Here is a 9,896-nt window from a genome sequence, read left to right on the forward strand (position 1 = left end):
ACTGAGCACCTGAGCATGGTAGTGCCCGCTCATCACTAGTTACCAGTACTGAGCACCTGAGCATGGTAGTGCTCACTCATCACTAGTTACCAGTACTGAGCACCTGAGCATGGTAGTGCCCGCTCATCACTAGTTACCAGTACTGAGCACCTGAGCATGGTAGTGCTCACTCATCACTAGTTACCAGTACTGAGCACCTGAGCATGGTAGTGCTCGCTCATCACTAGTTACCAGTACTGAGCACCCGAGCATGGTAGTGCTCGCTCATCACTAGTTACAAGTACCGAGCACCTGAGCATGGTAGTGCTCACTCATCACTAGTTACGAGTACTGAGCACCTGAGCATGGTAGTGCCCGCTCATCACTAGTTACCAGTACTGAGCACCTGAGCATGGTAGTGCTCACTCATCACTAGTTACCAGTACTGAGCACCTGAGCATGGTAGTGCTCACTCATCACTAGTTACCAGTACTGAGCACCTGAGCATGGTAGTGCTCACTCATCACTAGTTACCAATACTGAGCACCTGAGCATGGTAGTGCTCACTCATCACTAGTTACGAGTACCCAGCACCTGAGCATGGTAGTGCCCGCTCATCACTAGTTACAAGTACTGAGCACCTGAGCATGGTAGTGCCCGCTCATCACTAGTTACAAGTACTGAGCATGGTAGTGCCCACTCATCACTAGTTACCAGTACTGAGCACCTGAGCATGGTAGTGCTCACTCATCACTAGTTACCAGTACTGAGCATGGTAGTGCTCGCTCATCACTAGTTACAAGTACTGAGCATGGTAGTGCCCACTCATCACTAGTTACCAGTACTGAGCATGGTAGTGCCCGCTCATCACTAGTTACAAGTACTGAGCATGGTAGTGCCCACTCATCACTAGTTACCAGTACTGAGCACCTGAGCATGGTAGTGCCCACTCATCACTAGTTACCAGTACTGAGCACCTGAGCATGGTAGTGCTCACTCATCACTAGTTACCAGTACTGAGCATGGTAGTGCTCACTTATCACTAGTTACCAGTACTGAGCACCCGAGCATGGTAGTGCCCGCTCATCACTAGTTACCAGTACTGAGCACCTGAGCATGGTAGTGCCCGCTCATCACTAGTTACGAGTACTGAGCACCCGAGCATGGTAGTGCTCGCTCATCACTAGTTACGAGTACCGAGTATTAGTATAACTAATAAGCAGAAGGTTTCACTGCTGATCGACTGCACCATCGAATATGTCAGCGCTATAGAAGGGATAATAAATAAGTGAATGATACATGAGGGTCCCGAACAAGGCAGAGTTCAACAAATAACTAAACCTCACAGGATGCTCTGATGGCTGCAGTCAGCTCGAGCTCAGAGTTGTTGTTTCACAATAGCTGGAGCCAAAATGCTGGTTACTGAAACCCAGATTAAAGGCAAAGCACCAGAGGATAGGTCTGGTATAATGAGGTCTCCACTGCATGGAACAGTGGCGGCACATCTGCGGCTCTCTCCATGAACCTCTACAGGAGTCATGGAACAAGGCGAGCAGCTGAGCTCCCTCCAGCCATTCAGCCATTTATGACGTGTCCTGTGGAGAAATCAAAGCCTCATTCCCAGCATGAGCCATTGGTCAGTTTTTTTTTTTTTTGATGTTGCAGAATATCTGCACCTGTTTGTAAAAAAAAAAAAAAAGCAAATCTAATTTTCCTTTTTTCTTTTTTTTTTTTACAGTATTTTTATTTTAACCCCCGTCATGACCTGACGTAAACTTACATCATACGTTGTGTCTCTGCCTTTGATGTGGGCACACACTGAGCCCGCGTCTTTTCCTGCACATGTCAGTTGATGTGATCAGACAACCGCCTCTAAAGCGGGCTTTACACGCTACAACAAATCTAACGATGTGTCGGCGGGGTCACGTCGTAAGTGAAGCACATCCGGCATCGTTGGTGGTGTTGTAGCGTGTGACAGCTACGTGTGATTTGCGATTGAACGTAAAACCGTTCATCGCATACACGTCGTTCATTTCCTTAAAATTGCACGTCGGGTTGTTCAATGTTCCCGAGGCAGCGCACATCGCAGTGTGTGACACCCCGGGAATAATGAACAGATCTTACCTGCGTCCTGCAGCTCCCGCCGGCAATGCGGAAGGAATGAGGTGGGCGGGATGTTTACGTCCCGCTCATCTCCGTCCCTCCGCTTCTATTGGCCGGCTGCCGCATGACGTCGCTGTGACGGCTGACATCCCTCCCACTCCAGGAAGTGGATGTTCGCCGCCCACATCGAGGTCGTCTGGAAGGTAAGTAAGTGTGACGGGGGTTATTCGATTATGCAACACATTCAACAAAATGAACGTGTCGCACATACGATGGGGGCGGGTACGATCGCATACGATATCGTAAGGTGTGAAGCAGGCTTAACAGCCATGGGTGGATCGGAGATCTGTCGTGGCTGTTAACCAGTTAAATTTCTCTGTTAAAGACTGACAGCGGAATTTAACACGTGCTGGCGGGAGTGTGACATTCCTCGCCCTCATCGGCAGCCCCGTGACGTGATTGTGGGGCGCCTGTTGCTTGTCATGATGGCTGGGGTGGTCAGCTGCTGACCCCTGAGTCTGTCAGTAAATTCTCCTGCAAAAACAGCATTTCTGCTGTACAGAGCTGTGCTGAAGCTGATGCACTGCGCTGTACAACACAAACAACCTGATAAGTCCCATAAGGTGACTAGTAAAAACAAAAAGTTTAAAAAAAAAAAAAAATTTTAAAAAGTCTGGAAAAAAAACAGTTCACCTACCTTTTTTAGTCCATTGAAAATTAATAAAAAATAAATAAGAATACATATATTTGGTAGTTGACATTTATGAAAGTGGTAATATCAAAATATAACAACTTAATCTGATCGGTAAACAGCATAATAAACAATTAACAATTTTTTGGCTAAAATCCAACTACCCTCATTACAAGAAGAAATAGCCAATCTGAATGCTCGCTATTCTGACTCTGAAACCCTAGAGACAATTAACTCTCAAGAAAGGTAAATCCTCACGACCAGATGGTCTGCAAATAAATATTATAGACTTTATGCTCAACGATTAGTCCCCTACTTAAAGGGGACCTGTCAGGTGTAATATGCCCCCCAGACCACGAGCAGTTCTAGGTGCATATTGCTAATCCCTGCCTAATCGTCCCTGTACACACTCGCATATAAAGAGATCTTTAGAAAAATTATTTATAAAGATCTTTTACCGTATGCTAATGAGCGAGGGCAGTAGCCCCCTGGGCGTTAGTTCCCTTGCCAGTCGCCCCCATTAGCATGTTAGTACGCCCCTGTGGGTGAATGTGCAGCGTCACAGGATGATCTCACTCACCTCTGCGCCGCCATCGTGTCCAATGGGGGATAACGGCTCAATGCGCATGACCTTGGAGTTTCGGTCATATGCACTACTTCAGTTTGAAGCCAGGACGCGTACACCCGGCTTCATAGTGCGCATAACCTAAACTCTGGGGCACTGAGCTGAAATCCAGCATCGGACATGATTGTAGTGGAGAGGTGAGTGAGATTATCCTGTGATGTTGCGCATTTATTAGCATGTTAGTACGCCCCTGTGGGTGTACTAACATGCTAATGGGGGTGACTGGCCAGGGAACTAACGCCCAGGGGACTAGTGTCGCTCATTAGCATACAATATAAGATCTTTAGAAATACTTTTTCTAAAGATCTTGTTATCTATGCTAGTGTATACAGTACAGGGATGGTTAGGCAGGGATTAGCAATATGTACCCAGAACTGCTCGAGGTTCAGGGGGCATATTAGACCTGACAGGTTCTCTTTAAGAAAATTAATTAATCAGACATCTAAAGAAGGCTATATTCATAAAGAAATGTTGGAAGTGATCATTACTATGATACCCAAAAATAAAGGTGACTCTCAAGATGTAGCAAATTACCATCCAGTCTCACTGTTAGGGCGGCTTTGCACGTTGCGACATTGCAAGCCGATGCTGCGATGACGCACGCGATAGTCCCCGCCCCTGTCGCAGGTACGATATCGTGTGATAGCTGGCGTAGCGAAAATTATCGCTACGCCAGCTTCACATGCACTCACCTGCCCTGCGACCGTCGCTCTGGCCGGTGACCCGCCTCCTTCCTAAGGGGGCGGGTCGTGCGGCGTCATAGTGACGTCACACGGCAGGCGGCCAATAGGGGCGGAGGGGCGGAGATGAGGAGGATGTAAACATCCCGCCCACCTCCTTCCTTCCGCATATCCTACGGAAGCCGCGGTGATGCCGGTAGATGTTCCTCGCTCCTGCGACTTCACACACAGCGATGTGTGCTGCCGCAGGAGCGAGGAACAACATCGGACCGTCGCGTCAGCGTAATTATGGATTACGCCGACGCTGCACCGATTACGACGATTTTGCGCTCGTTAATTGTATCATCTGGGCTTTACACACAACGATGTCGCATGCGATGCCAGATGTGCGTCACTTTCAATTTGACCCCACCGACATCGCACCTGCGATGTCGTAGTGTGCAAAGCCCGCCTTAGGCCGGTGTCCCACTTGCGATTGCCTCGCGTGTATCTTGCGTGAGTTTCGCGGTGCATCACCCGTCACGGACTCACACTCTGCTCACAGGAGCGGGTCGGTTGCGTGCATCTCTATGCAGCCGACCCGCTCCTGTGAGCAGTGTGAGTGCGTGATGGGTGATGCACTGCGAAACTCACGCGAGGCAATCGCAAGTGCGACACCGGCCTTACATTCAGACACAAAAATTCTGGCCCAAACCATTGCTCCTAGGATTCAAAAGATCCTCACCAATCTTATACATCAAGACCAAGTGCGATTTCTCACCAGTAGACATACAACGGATGCTACGAGGAAAATACCAAGCCTTATGTCTTGTATGGGAAAGTATTAAACACCCTCATTACTCTTCACACTTGATGCCACCTTGTTGTTTGATAGTGTTCATGGGGGGTTTTAGTCACAATTTTAAAGACGTTTGGCTTCAAAGGACATATGCGCAACTTAATTACTGGATTATACTCCTCTTCATCATCAAAAATATTTGTTAATTCTTTGTCCAGCAAGTTTGAACTAACCAATGGAGCTGGGCAGGGTTGTCCATTATCACCGATCTTATTTGCAATTTTTATAGAACCACCAGCAGAGACCATAAGAATGAATGGAAAAATGAAGGATGTACAGTACAGACCAAACGTTTGGACACACCTTCTTATTCAAAGAGTTTTCTTTATTTTCAGGACTATGAAAATTGTAGATTCACATTGAAAGCATCAAAACTATGAATTAAAACATGTGGAATGAAATACTTAAAGTCTGAAACAACTGAAAATATGTCTTATATTCTAGGTTCTTCAAAGTAACCACCTTTTGCTTTGATTACTGCTTTGCACACTCTTGGCATTCTCTTGATGAGCTTCAAGAGGTAGTCACCGGAAATGGTTTTCCAACAGTCTTGAAGGAGTTCCCAGAGATGCTTAGCACTTGTTGGCCCTTTTGCCTTCACTCTGCGGTCCAGCCCACCCCAAACCATCTCGATTGGGTTCAGGTCTGGTGACTGTGGAGACCAGGTCATCTGGTGTAGCACCCCATCACTCTCCTTCTTAGGCAAATAGCCCTTACACAGCCTGGAGGTGATTTTGGGGTCATTGTCCTGTTGAAAAATAAATGATGGTCCAACTAAACGCAAACCGGATGAAATAGCACGCCGCTGCAAGATGCTGTGGTAGCCATGCTGGTTCAGTATGCCTTAAATTTTGAATAAATCCCCAACAGTATCACCAGCAAAGCACCATCACACCTCCTCCTCCATGCTTCACGGTGGGAACCAGCCATGTAGAGTCCATCCGTTCACCTTTTCTACAAAGACACGGTGGTTGGATCCAAAGATCTCAAATGTCGACTCATCAGACCAAAGCGCAGATTTCCACTGGTCTAATGTCCATGCCTTGTGTTCTTTAGCCCAAACAAGTCTCTTCTGCTTGTTGCCTGTCCTTAGCAGTGGTTTCCTAGCAGCTATTTTACCATGAAGGCCTGCTGCACACAGTCTCCTCTTAGCAGTTGTTCTAGAGATGAGAAGGTGTGTCCAAACTTTTTACTACCTAAATTACTGTATGCATTAAGAGTTCTTCCAATATTCATTCTTACGATATGGTTTCAGAGATTACAAAACTAGTTGGTGACCTTTACTTGGAACAATAACAAACGTAGAGTTGCTATATCAATCCTAGTTAAGGGGAAAGAAAGGTGAGGATTCGGTCTGCCAAACCTATACGGCTATTATTTAGCTAGAATTGTCAAATTGAGTAAAAAATGGACAGATGAAGAAAGGAAACCTTCCTTTATCTCAGTTGAAAAATCCTTTAAAAAGGTAGTTCACTACTCTGCAGCAATGACCGCATCTCTGTAAATCTGATAAGGAAGGCTTTTTCTAAATACCTTGTGTTGCCAATTCAGCCTCCGAGCGTCGATATTACGGTTCACTCATCCCCTTTTCATGACCCCCCCCCCCGGGCTCTGTGACCTCTGGGATCCGGTGATGTCACGTCAACTTTCAGACTCCAGTCTCCCTTAGTGACTTGGTTGTGGGCGTAGTTTCACCACTTGTCACAGCCCAGTGTTACAGCCCAGCATCGCTCCTGCTTGCAGCGCTCTGCGGTGAATGAGAGAGCACGCGAGATGCTGCACTGTAACGAGCGTTGAAACGCCGCCCACAGCCCAGTCACTCAGGAAGACTGAGGTCGGGCTCGTGACATCACTGGATTTCAGAGGTCACGGAGCCCAGGGGTCATGAGAAGGGGACTGCGATAGCGCCGCTCAGAGGCTGACTTGGCAACACAAGGTATTTAGAAAAAGCCTTCCCTATCAGTTTTTCAGAGATGTGGTCACTACTGCAGAGTAGTGATCCACACTTTAATGGGAATAAGCCGCTTAGGTCATTAATCATTGGTCACCTGGTTGATAAATCCCTTCTAGAGTTGAGCGAGTACCTAACTATTCGTACTCGCTATACTCATAACGAGTACTGTTTACTACTCGCATATTCATTCCGAATAGCGTGTGCAATGCAAGTTAATGGGAAAAAACTCGCAAAGTAACAAGTCACCCAAATTCCGCACTATTTGTTACTCGCATGAAAAGTATTCGGTTGCTTATTACATCGCTCAACTCTAATCTCTTCCACTTCCTAAGGCCCCTCTTTTGAAAACCTCTATAATAGGGTGGAAACAACTTTAAGAGAAATCCAAGGAAAAATACCGCCTTTCTCAACTACATAATATACCCTTAAAGGCATTCGAATTATTGATTCCTAAACTGAATCTCTGAACTTGGAGAAAACTAACTATTACTAACCGATATGATATTGTTGTTAGTAACTCACTAATTTGTTTTAAAGATTTACAACAGGAAAATGGTATCACCGATAGGGAAATTAATACCTGGCAAGTTATTGATGATTTTCTTAAAAAGCAAGAAAGTTTTCTGTATAGTCAGATTATATATATATATATATATATATATATATATATATACATACATATACACTAGCTGTACTACCCGGCTTCGCCCGGGTTAATAATTGCTGTTAACAAAATAGAATGTATTAACAAAATTGTATTCTGCACACAAAAAAACACAAAACAAATAGATATAAATGTAATTATAATGTCTGTCTCCCCCTCTGTATATATCTCTCCGTCTCTCTCTCTATCTCTTTGTCTCTTTCCCTGTCTGTCTCTGACTGTCTCTTTCTCCGTCTGTCTCAATCTCGTTCCCTGTCTGTCTACCTATCTCTTTCCCTGTCTATCTATCTCTGTCTCTTTCCCTCTCTGTCTCTTTCCCTGTCTGTCTCTTTCCCTCTCTTTCCCTCTCTTTCCCTGTCTTTCTCTTTCCCTCTCTTTCCCTGTCTGTCTCTTTCCCTCTGTCTCTTTCCCTGTGTCTGTCTCTTTGTCTCTTTACCTGTCTTTGTCTGTCTCTTACCCTGTCTGTCTCTTTCCCTCTCTTTCCCTGTCTGTCTGTTTCCCTGTGTCTGTCTCTGTGTCTGTCTCTTTACCTGTCTGTGTGTCTCTTAGCCTGTCTCTCTCTTTCCCTCTCTTTCCCTGTCTGTCTCTTTCCCGGTCAGTCTGTGTCTGCCTCTTTTCCTGTCTGTGGCTGCCTCTTTCCCTGTCTGTGTCTGTCTCTTTCCCTGGCTGCATTGTGACACGCCAACATTCCATATAAGAGCGTGGCTGCGCATTCTTCTGAAGTTCTGGCTGCACTGTGGCTCCCAGCTCCATTCGCTTTAATGGAGGCAGGTTTTTTGGTGAACAACTGTAAAGCGCAGGGTTAAAATTTCCCCTCAAAACATAGCCCATGACGCTCTTGGGGTCCAGAAGTGTGAGTGTGCAAAATTTTGTGGCTGTAGCTGCGACGGTGCAGATGCCAATCCCGGACACACACACACACACACACACAAAAACACACAAACACACACACAGCTTTATATATTAGATATATATAATGTATATATAATGTGCGTCTCTGTATGTTCAGATAGATTAACTATGTGTGCTATGGTATTATTGATCTGTGTATATGTAACTGCTTCTTGTATGATTTCCCTTCCATAATACCCCCTAAATTCCTCAATTTTGCTGTTTCCCCACCTCTCCCTCCCCACCCTTACTATTATAAATCAATAAAAATATTTAACCAACAGCATAATAAAAAAAAAATTAAAAACACCAGAATTAGGGCTTTTTGGTCGCCACAACTTGCAATAAAAGGTGATCAAAACATCGCATGTACCCAAAAATTGTATCATTAAAATCGCAGGGTGCAAAAAATAAGCTGAGCCCCAGGTCATGAAAATGAGAACACTACCGGCCTCAGAAATATGGGGCAGACTGAATGGTGTCATTCAAAAGTCAAACTCATCCCATGTGGATGGCAAAATAAAAACATTATGGCTCATGGAAGAAAGGGCGGAAAAAAATGGAAAATGGCTTTGTTCCTGATGCCTCCCAGTATTTGGCTTTGAACTTTATTGATGTAGTTATGTGCATGTTTCATGCGTTTTGGATGCATTTCGCAGCGAGTGCGTCTTGTACCTATGGGTTTTCCCACTTCTAAAGTCTATGGGGGAAATCTGCACATGTGACTCAGTGAACAGGAGGAGAAAATGACATATTGCGGATATGAAACTCGCACCGCAGCTCAGATTACGATGAGTAAAAACAAAACCACAGTGTGTGCGAGATTTCTATAAATCCATCCACTTTGCTGGATCTATAAGACGCTGCATTTTTGACTCAGAGAAAATACAAAAAATTCACAGTAGGAAGATCTCCCGATGGCACACGGCGAAATTAAATGTGTGCGGTGTAATATCCCTTTAACACAGCAGAGAAGACATTAGGAGTCCGGTGCTTGCACAATCCATGACACACGACTGATATCAGAAACAGCCAGTTATTTATTTGCTAAATGTTTGTCCTTTCCCAAAGTCACAGTGACCCGATCTCCTGCGCCCCGGTCTGTGAAACCCGAAAATGCCGAATGTGCAACTCAGGATCAGGAATAGCATCGCCTGGACGGGACATTCGGGGGGATTTTTTTTTGCTGATAATGCTAAAAATGTTTAATGCAGATTTGTGAAATGTCCCTTTATCTGGATTTCGCGCATGAATGTTTATAATGGCGAATATAGCCGATCATAGTCATGTATTGAAATGTAAGACGATCCTGACACAATACATATATTATATTATTATATATACCCCTGTATATATAATAATATTTATTCATTTATATAGCACTATTAATTCCACAGCGCTTTACATACACTGGCAACACTGTCCCCATTAGGGCTCACAATCTAAATTCCCTATCAGTATATTTTTGGAG

Source organism: Anomaloglossus baeobatrachus, chromosome 8, assembly GCF_048569485.1.
Source record: "Anomaloglossus baeobatrachus isolate aAnoBae1 chromosome 8, aAnoBae1.hap1, whole genome shotgun sequence".
Taxonomy (NCBI): domain Eukaryota; kingdom Metazoa; phylum Chordata; class Amphibia; order Anura; family Aromobatidae; genus Anomaloglossus; species Anomaloglossus baeobatrachus.